Consider the following 13,249-nt stretch of genomic DNA (forward strand, 5'->3'; position numbering starts at 1 on the left):
AAAGCGAGGAATCGACTATTTATTCGACCAAGTTTCCTAATGTGTGGTTTTAGCTGCATTAAATAACGGTAAACTTGCTGTAAAAAACACATAGGATGACTTTAAATTTTTTACATGATAAGCCAAAAGTAATGGCAAATTAACCAAGTATTTTCTCTCAATTGCGCCGAGATATTTTATCATTTGTGCCACTAAACTTTACATTTATCTGCCATGTTTAGCTGCGTAACGTTTCCATTCGATTCACAATTGTTTCTACTAATTTCTGTAAAACTTGCATTTAACGGCGATGATTTAATCTGAGTTTGCCTCATCAGCAGGTGAAATATTAAGGTTTTATGGTATAACATTATTGTCACAAACTATATACTTTTTGCGACAAAACTGTCCAATGATTGCCCAGATTTCGCTACTTTTGCATTCGATTTTGCAAGTTTATTTGCGGCTACAAGCCCCCGAAAGTCGAATTTTTGGCCATAAAACTGATCTATTTGGAGCATTTTTCGTTCGAACCCTGACGCAAAGTGAATTGCGCATCTAAACCAGATTTGGTTGAATTATATGGCAAAATAATAAATAATTCAGGGCTGAAACTCAACCCATCCTCTGATATATCGGCAATTTCCTGCACAAAATGGGCTAGTTTGCATTGATTTTATTAACTGAATAAAAGATGCAAATATGCCGGCTAAATATTTAGCGTTCAGAGCGAAACCTGGACAATTATTTGCACTGATTTCAAACTATTTTTGCAGAAAACCGACATGAAATGTAACAAATGTTTTTGACCAGAAAAAAAACTTTCTAATTTTTCTGAAGAACCTGCGTTTAGAGTTGGGACCGTTAAAATCAGAATTATTTCCACTAAACCGAAATTTTGGGGCGTTTACACTTCAAAAAGCTCCAATCTTATGAAGTTCACGACTGATATAATAAAGCGTGCATATTTACATTTTGCGAGAAAATTGGAAGGAAAAATCTGTAACATTAAAAAGTCTTAAAGATAAAGAAGACAATTATTCCCACTAATCGATAAAATCGAATAGAAAGCCCCAAAAACATATTTAAACACTCCACAGCAGCCTTTAAAGGCAACTGCTGTTCAACTTATTTACTCTATTTCCTGAATTAAATGAGAGTATTGCTAGAAAAACACCGCAAATAGTGATGGACCTAAAAGGTCTACGCGTGAAAAAATAAGGCAATTTCGAGTCGTTGAGCACACACGTGTCTGAGCAATCTGAACGAATAATTCGATACTGTTTATCCATAAAACTTCTCCCACAAAACCCAATTATCCGAAGAGGCAGCATATTTTTAAGGAAACGCCTCGCACTTTGTCGATTACTCCATAAATTGCCGAAAATGCCTCGGAATTTCTCACCTGACAGAAATATAAATGGGTTTGCGTGAATAAAGTTAATCAAATATCTAGTCGGAAAATGAACCGAAAGTTCTGTTCGTTTCTTTCAAATCTGTTCGGTGCGAGAGATCATTTACATTCGCATCTGTGTGAAGTAACGAAAAAAATTAATTCCAAAACCAAAAAAAAAATATATAAAGTTCAGAATAGGCGTGAAATTGAAAGACTTAACCGAGCGTGCGAGGGTGGTTCCTATTTCGGTTTAATTAGGAATCGATAGTTAAAAGTGAAATTTAATGAAAATTTCGGTAATTTCACCGATGATGAAGCTTTCAATTACGTCGGCGTTTTGGCCCGAGTAATTTACTGCTGGATGCCAATAAAACGCCGAAGAAGTTGTTAAATTTTGCCAGCAAAGTACTCAAATATAATTAAAGTTAGTCCGAATAAAATAACATTTGTTCAAGAAATAGTTAACTGTGAGCTAACAAAGAACTCATCAGCTGGAGAGTCTGGAAACAAAATCGCCATCAATTAAAGTTGAATTTACATTGAAGCATATGTATTATTTTATTTTATGAAACTTTCTGAGGGGTGGTTTTGGGGTTCTTAAAAAATGTACCAGTTTCAATAAAAATTCAACTTATTGAAGTTTATCTTTCAAGCAAACTGTCTGAAAAGTGTTGATAAAACACCAGGAAATTGGCGTTGAAACAGCCAGAAAAACCTTGCAAACTAGAAAATTAACGTCGATTGGAAAGTTGATCTATCGAAACAGTAAAAATAGACATTTCCTAATGAAAGTGTTAGTCAATAAACACCGGAACCGAGATTTTGCATAACGATTTGAATACATTAACGGGCGTTCATAACACGAAATCAATTAGGCCGATGTGTATGCGATATGAGTCTTCGGCAATAAAATTCGATTAAACAAATTCAAGCCGCAATTAAATATGAATCGCCAACAAACAAATCTATTTATAAATAACGTTCCGATGTGGTCTGGATATTTAAATGTATTACGAATGATCAATGGACAATAAATTACAGCTAATTGAATGCCATTTGAAAATCGGAATTATTGCAAATTTGATTGATTTTTTCGATTAGAATCGGCCCTTACAAAGCCAATTTTACACATTCAGTGAGCGGTGAATCTGCAAGTCTGGTTTGAAGTGAAATCTCGAGTTTAGAGCCTGGCACGTACTAATCAGCGGAAATTAGTTAATAAATCCTTTAGAGCAAATAAAGGTTCGACTTCAATTCGAAACAGTCGTTCCCGGTTTCCTAATCAGTTGGACGTGAGGCCCTTGAAACTAAATTTCTAAGCAAAAGGGTCGGATAATCAGATTGTTGTGCATGATGTTGCATCCAGATTCTCTGGAAATGGCATCGATAGAGCTTTGCCTGCATACTTTTATGAACAAAACTGCACCAGTCAGGATTAATGGGAGTTGCCAAAGGCAACTATCCAAATTTCCGAAATCATCAAAATAATATTTACTGACTGCCTGCCTGTAATGAATTCCACGTGCCCCAAAAACTTAAACTTAGTTATTACTCAATGGCCAACAAATTAGTTCTAACCGCCATTTATTTCTGCGCTTTTATTGAAGCTAATTCGACTTGACTGAAAAACAACAAATTCTGATTAATGTTTATTCGACCATTTTTTATTGTGTCCATTCACGCCATTTGTTTGTCACTAATTCATTGCTGATTTCTCTCTGGGCTCTGTTTTCAATATTTGCACCGATTCTGTAATTTTATAAATTTCTGGTCTTTTTTTGATGATTTTTTCGATTTCATATCCTGCTTCACTTCATTTTGTCCCTAATCCGTATTTTTCAACTCTTCTATTGCTTAGCTGTTTTTAGGACTCTAAAAAGCATCTTCTTGGCGCCTCTACAATGTCATGTTATTTTCGAGGTTGATATGCTAATTTAAGCCGGAGGAATCGAAACGATGCTTCAAACCAAGTCGCTTCGACTGAAAATGGATGGAATAGAGCGTGATAAAGAGAGTTACATAAGGGGAACGTTTCCCTTTTGGAAAATTGCTCCATCAATCACATAGAAGTTTAAATAATACACATGCATCCAATGATGTTTGCAAGAATTGCTCCATTCTGACATCTGAAACGTTGGATAGAGAAAAACACGCCTTCCACATATTGAATTAGCTTCGTCATTTTTCGATAGAGATATAATTTCCTTGCAGAAATCCACAAGCAAACAACCCTTCATTTTTCAAAAGCGTTTTGCTTTTGCATCAGCTGCATGCTTTTAAAGTGCCTTAAATCGCGTAAGACTTTCGGGCTTTAAAGCCGGCGTGGAAAATAATTTTTATAACCAGCTCTGAAAATGTAAATTGCTCGTGCTGGCAAAACGTCGGGAAGACATTATTTTCGATGAAATCACCAGTTTCCACGGTCAATTTGCTTTGACATTTATTGAATGTGCCTTCAAATGTCCTCTTTGTTTATTAACAAACCTATTCAAAAAAGATTAATAACAATTTATTAATAAAACTCGGCTGCTTGAATGCAAATTGCATAATTCACTCCATGTCCAGTTTATTCCCGTTTTAAATTTGATCGCAGTTGATGAATGGCCATGCATTTGGCTGCATGTGTTTCATTCGCAGAATGTTAGTTTTTATGTCGTAAAAAGATGTTGATTGGCAGAAACATAGCAGATACTTGTTGCAACATTTTCTCTGGTTAGTTCCAAAGTCCGCAACTTTTCCAGTCGACCAGAATTCCTAATAAGCCACTTGCCTTCACTGCAGGCCAGAACGAAATTCTCCAAATCCCCCCCGGCATTTTGTGTAAATATTTCAATTTAGTGCATAACACATGTAAAATTCATGCGAACAGTCCCAGCTGTTTGGCTCACTTCCTAAAACCCGCCCGGTGAGAAAATTGTGGGCACTTCGATCGCTCGGAAATTGCAGAAATTGATATTTTATTCACAGCATTGTGAAACCAAACTGAACGTTCAAAAGCCCCTTTAAGCTCTATGCAGTATTTTCAATTAGTGCAACTTCCCTTATCTCATTGGGGTTCTAAAGTTGCAACTTCATCAGAACAAGTGCCCAATTTCGCACCTAAACTCACATTAACTGCATTCATTTACGACATTTGCTAATGAAAACCTACTTTTTAAGGGAATATTTTGAAAAGCATGCAACTTTCAACTAAGGGCTTGGTTCTTTTGAAATGTGCTCAGATCGACAATTCAATTTGCCGGCTTTGCGTCTTGGCTTATTAAATTTCTTCGACATGAACAAGCCGGATTCTGTGTTTCAAACGCACCATACATCGCATGCCCCAGTGATTTATTCGAATTCTACTAGACGAATATGGGGTTGAAAAAATGCGTTTTTCGCAAACATTAATTTTGTTTAGAGTTTTGTGTTGATGTTCAATGTTTTCGGGCCAGCCCCAAAAGCTGCCAACATTTTTTTTGGAAAATGTGCAAGTTTCGCATGAGAACGCTGGTTTAATTGAGCAAAATGCCGCTGATTCTAACCAGAAATTAATTTTGACTTGAGCATGGCCCAAAATAGCAGTTTCCGAGCACAAAATCTTGTAACTTTTCAATTGAGTAAGGAAAACTTTGCAGCCAAATCCCGGAAAGTTTCAATTTGATATAAATATTAATAAAATGTAAATAAGAAACTTTGGATTTTTCCTGCTAAACCCACACTGTTTAGTTCAATGTTCGAGGCAACTGAATATTGCAAGTCCCAACTGTCTGGATCAGAAAACAAATATATGAAGACGATTGCCGGGAGTTAAATAATGGTCGCACACTGAGGCCAATTAAGCCTGAATGTTCGGACGATTTTGTTTAATGTTTGCTGCCAATTCATAAGAGACCTACTTTTTTTCTTAAAATAACGCTGAGTTCAATTTCTCGCTTGCCCAAATCTATAATCCCTTCTATTAATAAATGCGTTTTATAATGACGACTACACACGCCGATTAATCTTGATTGAGGAACGTTGAATGGTTTCTACCATAAAAATAGTTTTGAATCGTGCTTCAAATGCCAAGATTTCACCAGACTCATTCACTCAATGAACTTAAAATGGATTATGTAATTTTTCCATATGTTGCTGGTATCTTTAAGCGGTTAGACGAAAAGCCAAAGACTGACTGGAATCGGGCCAAAGAGGCCTCGGGCCACATGCTCTCATAGAGACAAACTTAAGTTGTTTCACTTGGGGTTGGTTTTGCTTATCAAAAGGTCCATTCATAAGCTTTCATCGCTAGACACAGTTGATAACAAAACCGCAAATAAAACGTGCCAAATTCGCATTTCCTTTTCACCTTTGCAGGAATGATTCAAAACGAACGGAGCGATCTGAACAGGCCGCAAATAGAACGGCTCAGTAATTCTATTATCAAGATTTACCAGCGGCAGATTTTGCACTAAAATCCCTCATATTTAACATGTTTCCTCGAATGACATTATTTATGCGTTCTGAGGAGAGCAGGTAAGGAAGTCTCAGTTTTTTATGCTTTCGTTCTTCTCTGCCTCTCAACTTGGTTCTTTGCCCTTTCAAGTTTAATCAGTGGCTGTGGTTCATCCCATTATTCAGCAGCTATTTTTTCCCTACTGTTTTTCATTTCTTTATGTGGTATTTTCGGTACATTTTTTCGCCTTTTATGGCTCTCCAGTCTCTTTTCAAAATTAGGTTGCATCAAAAAATCAAAAACAGAGATCCACAAATGTAAAAACTATACATAGAGAAAGCGAGTTATTTTCAAAGCTTATTTGTTAGCGGGAAAAAAAGGGAAAAATCGAGGCAAACCGCATGCTACTGATATCAAGAATGGGCTAAACTTTGGGAATTTATCATCCCAAGAAATAAATCAGTGTGTCAAATTTGTAATACTTTATGCGATATTTAAATGCAGATTTATGTGTCGCCGTTGAGTAATGTTAGCAACAGGTTTTAGCTGAATTATTGCTATCTATAGTTCGCCGATACTTCAGACCATCAACTAGGAAATTGAAAATTAATTAATGCCGCATAATAAACTTGCTAATTAAGCAGCATAATAAACCGGTATTCACCGAACAGACGCTCAATATCGGATTTAGCGGATTCTCTCCAGATATTTCTGTATCCAAATATAAGCGGCGCGTATCTCACAATACATCTATCAATTTTATTAAACACTTTGCGCTGGTGCCAGGATTCATTAGATGTTGTGTATAAATAGAAACCTGTTGTCACAGTTGTTGTTAAAACCTATTAAAAAGCGCTTTTATTGGTGCAAGGACATGGATACTCACGTGAAGTGTTTGCTAGATCCACCTACTCATTTACGGAAGGTTTATCTTGCTGCTGTTCATCCTAAATATTAAATGGCAATGGCTCCCCTTTTCTCTCTAATTTATTAAAATAAGAGCAAGTTAAACACTTTCCATGTTCTACAAATTCCCGCATAATAAATTCAAATTTACGCAACTGGCAAAATTATGGTATGCGTTTAATTGCCCAACTTTCCAACCAGGATTAACCAACTTCACAAGACAATTTCTATAAATTCTCTTAGGTTAGACTAGGTTTAATCTTGCTATTAGTTAGTAGCAGCTATCTCGCCCTTTCTCCACTTAAGATTAACGCGCGAACTTTCAAATTTAATTAGAGCCTTTGGTGCGGCTTTTATTCGGTTTTTATTTATTACCCCAACTGGCGGTTTTTGCTTTCTTCTCTTATTAGCCCAACTAACAAAGGTTTACCTAATATAACTCCTTAAAATTATTATAATTCTAATGTATTAAGTGTTGCGAAAATAAGAAACACTTTTTTAATGCAATGTTTGCAAAATTCTTGTTTCTCGAAAAGTGATGGTTGAGAGATAAAACCCTGAATGGAACACTTTTTTTTATAAAAGGTTGGCTCAATAGAAACACTTTTTTGAGCCTTTTGCGAGTATTTTTTCGGGCCGGTTTTTTTCGCAAATAGTTCAACGAAAACGCGAGCATTCTTACAACACTTTATATACTGAATGTAGTGAGAAGCGCCTCTTCAACGAACACTAAATGGAACACGTTTTTTTTACTATGACGCAAGACGCACTATTTTTTAAGTTTTTTAAGAGCATTTTTTTATTCTCTTTTTTTTTATTGTTATGTATTTGTTTGTTTTCTTGAGCTGTCTTGCGAGAAAAACGTGTTTTTTTCGAAAACCGTAGGCTCAAAACGCAACCATTCTCGTAACACTTTATACATTGAATGTGGTGAAAAGAGCCACTTTAACGAACACTAAATGGAACACGTTTTCTTCAAACGATGGCTGAAGAAAAACAATGTTTTTTTAATTTTGATAGTACTTTTTTCTTCAGATTTCTTTTATTGTTCCAACTGGCGGTTTTGGTTTCTTCTCTTATTTGCCAGACTAAGAAAAAATCACTAAATTTAATTCATTAAAATTATTATTATATTCTCATCTTTCCTGGGTCTCCGACAAAGTGTGAAGTAAAAAGAATATCGTTTATTTCATTACGTTTATGCGAGACAACAGCGCCATCATCAGATTTACAATTTGCACAAACTACAAAAACCAATTCAGAATTAAAACATGTTGTATAAAAACTATCATTTATAAAACGRTAAAACATTTATCAGTTCTKGAGGGAAAAAATCCTCCCTTTTGGGAGAGCAAAACATTTGAAAAACTTACCTCATAATTGGTAAACTTCACGTTCTTTTAGGTCTTTGCCTTCTTGAAACCTTAAATTTGTCTGACTTACTTTCTACATTTTCTACATTTTCGACAAATTTAAGGTTTCCAGAAGGCCCTAGAATAACGTAATGTTTATCAATTGAGGTAAGTTTTTCAAATGTTTTGCTCTTCCAAAGGGAAGGATTTGTTCCATCAAGAACTGATGCATGTTTTATCGTTTTATAAATGATAGTTTTTATACAACATGTTTTAATTGTGAATTGGTGTTTCTAGTTTGTGCAAATTTTAAATCTGATGATGGCGCTGTTGTTTCGCCGAAACGTAATGAAATAAACGATATTCTTTTTACTTCACACTTTGACTGAAACCCAGGAAAGATAATAATATAATAACAATTACACGCAATCCGGAAAATAAATGAAAATGAAAATGATTACAATACTGATGCTTGAAGTTACGAAAATATTGGAGTTTTTCCAAAGATCCGAAAAACACTGGTTTTTACGGCAATGTTTGAAACAATAGTAGTTTCTTAAAAGGTGCGTTACGAGAATAGCAGCGTAAAAATGATATTGATTTAAACAGACAAAAAACAGCTTCTGTGATAAAAACTTTGCACCAACATTGTTCCTGAGGGTAGTGGCAAATTGACTTATTCACTCCCTGTTGAAAAATAAATTATCCCTGTTTTACCATAATATAGATCTGAAGAAAACGAACTTCACTAAAGACCTTGAACAGCGACGAAAGGAAATCAAATGTCCAATCAAATGAACAATCCATTAAATCAATTTCCATTTATATCAACAATTTTTTGCGAAAAATCAACGACAAATACGCGAATTTTCTTATAGTCATGACTTGGTCCATTCAGTGCCCCTCATGCCAACTACCTCAAATGTTTTAGAGGAAAATTGTAAAAAGCCTTCTTGTACTACCTACTCTAAAATTTCAATCATTATTAGCCCAAACTTTTGATATAAAAACACCTACAAGCTCTTTATACGGTTGCCCGTCATCTATTGCAAACTATAAATTCAATAAAAATTCTAAACCACTTTTAGCGTGGTTCGTTCCGAAGCGGATGGTTCCTGAAAAAAACACTGTTTTTCTTGGGCTATCGTTTAAAGAAACAGCTCAAGACAAACAGTGTTTTTTCGCAAACCGTTGACGAAAAATATCACCATTCTAGAAACGCTTTATACACGAAACACAAGTTTTTGGTACATTGGCTCAAGAAAAACAGAATTTTTTTGGCTAACCGTTGATCAAAACCGGCCAGTTTTCTCGTAACACTTTATACACAGGTTTAAGTGAAAAGATCCACTCAATAAACTGTATGGAAAACGGTGTAGCTACTGTGATTTTTTCAGTGAACCGTGAAAAATGCTGAACAAGTTATGTAGAAAAGAATGTTTGTTTCACAAGATTAACCTTTGAGAAGCCGGTTGATCGCAACACCATCCGATTGCATCACACAGATGGTATTAAAAAAATTTGAATATTGTGTGAAATCTTCCTGCTATTATCATCGGGGCAAATAATCGAAAAAAGCCTGCGAAGCAACAAAGGCAGTAACACGGACGATATAATATCGTAAAGTCAGCTATTTTCGAAAACCTTCCTTCCGGCTCTCTCCTTTCTTTCCCGGCCGCAGTTTAATTTCGGCAGAGGGTTGAATTTGGCTTGCCAGTTGGCATAAACGTCTCTCCTCTCCAATTTGGGGAGTTTTCCGCGAAAATGTCGTTTTCCCCCCGCACGAGGAGCTTAGGATAGTGGAAGCCAGATTTGACGATGGATCTTGAGTTTAAATCTATCCGACTGATCCATGCTGAAAACCTTTGAGTTTCGCTAGGGTAAAAACCGCATTTTTTACCTAAGCAAGAGAACAGTGAACATTCACAGATCATTCACATCAAGAACTTTCCAGCCACAATTCCATTCGGTTTGACCGCAAAGTGGTCAAATGCTGCGATAAAACTCCGCGATTTCCGACTGTTTATTGTCCTAAAAATAAAATCCAAAATATCCACACAGGAATCGAGGAGAAAAAAGCATGTCACATTTTCGCGAGGTGCCAAAGTCACATTGGATATTTATAAGAACTTGGCAACCGGATCGATTCTTTTTATAAAACGATATTTATATCGCTGTGTCTTCTAGTTTCGATGTTTTTTTTCGATATTTTGCTCATATTTTGCGAAACGCTTGTAAACAAGATGCTTTATTTACGATTTCTGTCGTATTTTTGAGCAATCAGGGCACTTAAGCTGATGGATTTACTCTGAGTGGATTATTATTTGACAAAGTTTTTAATGTTGGTCTCTGGGAACATTGACTAATCAAGCCAAAAATGTTCATAGTTTTCCGAACCAAAATGTTTATCCAATACAGGTACTTACCATCAAGCTCCAGCTGCAATCACCGCGAGCACCTGAAAAAAAATTTCAAACTTTAATAGCATCTTCGCTTTGCCAGCAGGAACTTATTAAAAGATGAATGTAAAGCCTGCTTTATTAATACGGTCGCTGTATAGAAGAGTATTGGAAAGTAGGATACGCAATCGCTATTTCCCACTGATTATATTGACACGAGAGCTGAGGAATAGAGAATTAGAAAAGCCTGAAGAGAGAAAATGTCAAGTGGGCATCCATTTTCAACCGGGCTGAAATGAGTAATGAACTGAAAATACGTTTTTCAACGACTCTCGCTTCAAAACATTTGATTAATGGCCAAATAAGATAAGAAGTAGTTCGCGCAAAAAATGCCCAGATTTGCTGAAAAAGACGCGTTACGACTAAACGAACTAATCCAAAACTCCCCAATTCTGTGGAAAATCTTTCATTTTGAACAATTAGTGACTGTGAAAACAGATGTGTTTTCAAGACGATCAACCCCTGAAGATGCAAGCCATGCGTGCCAGCGAAACATCACGACCAAATTCCTATCCCAAATCACTAATTTGTCAAACGATAGCCTTAACCACCATTTCTTCATTCCGTCATTGAGCAAAAAAGTGTCCAAACCCTTGTAGAATTTTTTACAAAATGATCCATAAAAAGCGGTGTTCTTGAGATAAATCTCATTAATTCCATCGCCAAACATCTCGAAGTTTTAACAAATTTCTCTGCGAGTTAGCATGAAAAAACGCAATCTCTTAAATTGCAAAGTGTCGTGGAAGTTGTATGAATCCCCATAGCAAAACCGGGAGAAGAAATGGTTGATAATAAGTTTACTTACTGAAGTTGCGAAATAACTACCTGCAATCTTGAAAGTTGTATTTATATGGAAAGGCATTGGGAATGAGAATAAATAAATAAAAATGCAGAAAAGCCAAGCATTAAGCATCCTTTCTACATCCGTTTTCAGTTGGTTATTGACTTTGAGTTGCTGTTAAACAAACATATGTCTCGAACGAAATAAATTGTTCTTCAGGGCGATTTAAAAAAGTAGCAATTACACTATTAATTGGATTTAAAAAACATCCGCTTCGACTGAATTATTCAACAATGAAGTAAATGGAATAGTTTGCATTAAATTGACCTTTAAATTTGATGTTATCTCTACCCTTATTGTGCCAAGGGCCAATTAATCCAGGAAAGTTATTGAATCGAATGTATTGTTTTCATTCCATGCGAAGGTTTTGGTTGGCAATGCAATTCCCGTGCAGTTTATTGAAAATATCATCTGTTTTTTTATTCCTTTGCATCAATTAACTAGTAGACACATTTAATTTAGGGGTTTTTTCTCCATATTCTCAATGCATAAAATCAGTTGAAAAATTTCTAATAATAAATAAAAAACCAATGAATCCTGTGATGCATTTTGCGATGCACCGGGAATATTTTTTTATTACAACGTAACAATGTAAATCATAATACGGATTTGGCAATGTGTGCAAAACGACATCCAATTATTGAGTGAGCTTCAAAGCGCTATTTTGTCTGTGATTAATTTAAATGTATTATATTCGAAATTTTCCAGTTCCTCTTGCCAAAAATACGCTCAACATTAAATTGAAATTTATTAAAAGTTGTGCCACATCATAAAGCTTTGAAACATAACTTTAATTTCAACTTTACATTGGGGTTTGAAGCATTATTATTGCGCCGGTAACTATGAATATTATAAATGGCGAATTTGCATTTATAGTTGGATTTTTGTGCGTTAAATTCGCTACAGAATATTCTACATTTGCAATTGAGAGTTCAAGAGTTGGAACTAGTCGAATGATGACTTTCCTTCTCCAATAGTTGAAGAAAAAAGCAATAAATCTAGATAAATTTAACAAAAATGGCAGTGAATTGGCATCAATGTCCGCTCCAACGATGTAATAGCTCTTTTTAATAACTAACATCAATATATTCGCTATCACAACTTGAACGTAATTGCAGTACAAATTGGATAAAATTGTAATTAATTAGCCAATATAAAACCGCGCATTACCGGATTCAACTAATTGCTTTTTTCACGTCGATTGCGATAGAAGCGAAAATCACAAAACCTTGTACTTTATACCACTTCCATTAAAAAAAAATCAATGGCAATGTAATCGTCTATTATTTAAATCTACAGCTCAATAATGACCTGCAGCAACCGTACAAGTTTATGTGTAAAATCGAAAATTTGCGTATACTAACCACTGTAATTAAAGCAACCACCTTATAACCGTGCTGTACAAAATTTGTGTTTTTAAACCTTTGTGCACTAAACTGTGTTTTGTCGAGTATTAAATTATTATAAAAAAAATAGCCGGCCGACCGATTGTGCAGGATCTGACAAACTTTCAGTTGAAGCTGATCAGAACTATCAAGTTGGGCCATTTTGAAAAATTCGTCACGTCCAATCTCGAGCAACTAGACACGTGAAATTATTTTTGTCCAATTCTGTTAAGGATCAGTGGCTAGAAACGGACAAAATTTAAATCTAAACCGCCTGCAGGCTGATTTTCCGGCAAAACGCAAACTTGCAGTTGAGCCTGGCAAAAAAGTTCAAGCTGAGCCATTTTGAAAAATTTCTCACGTCCAATCTAGAGCAACAAAACGCGTGAAATTTTGTCCAATTCTATTAAGGATCAGTGGCTAGAAAAGGGCCAAATTTTAATCTAACCGCCTGCAAGCTGATTTTGCGGCAAAAAAACAAACTTTCTGTGGAGCCTGACAAAAAAGTTCAAGCTGA

General features: G+C 35.5%; 1 protein-coding gene across 7 annotated transcripts in view; it reads right to left on the reverse strand.

The window, feature by feature from the left end:
- LOC109545460 (octopamine receptor beta-2R) overlaps positions 1 to 13,249 on the reverse strand; it is a 68,798-nt gene that overhangs the window by 47,924 nt on the left and 7,625 nt on the right. For 6 of the 7 annotated variants that reach the window (XM_019916170.2, XM_048666999.1, XM_048667003.1 and 3 more), the window contains exon 2: positions 10,474 to 10,505. The exons of the other annotated variant lie outside the window; for it this stretch is intronic. The gene's annotated coding sequence lies outside the window, so the exon portion shown is untranslated. The remainder of the gene's footprint in view (positions 1 to 10,473; positions 10,506 to 13,249) is intronic. 7 annotated transcript variants of the gene reach the window in all.

This window comes from Dendroctonus ponderosae, unplaced genomic scaffold, assembly GCF_020466585.1.
Source record: "Dendroctonus ponderosae isolate FM_Combo_2020 unplaced genomic scaffold, Dpon_F_20191213v2 Dpon_F_20191213_5, whole genome shotgun sequence".
In the NCBI taxonomy this organism is placed as follows: Eukaryota; Metazoa; Arthropoda; class Insecta; order Coleoptera; family Curculionidae; genus Dendroctonus; species Dendroctonus ponderosae.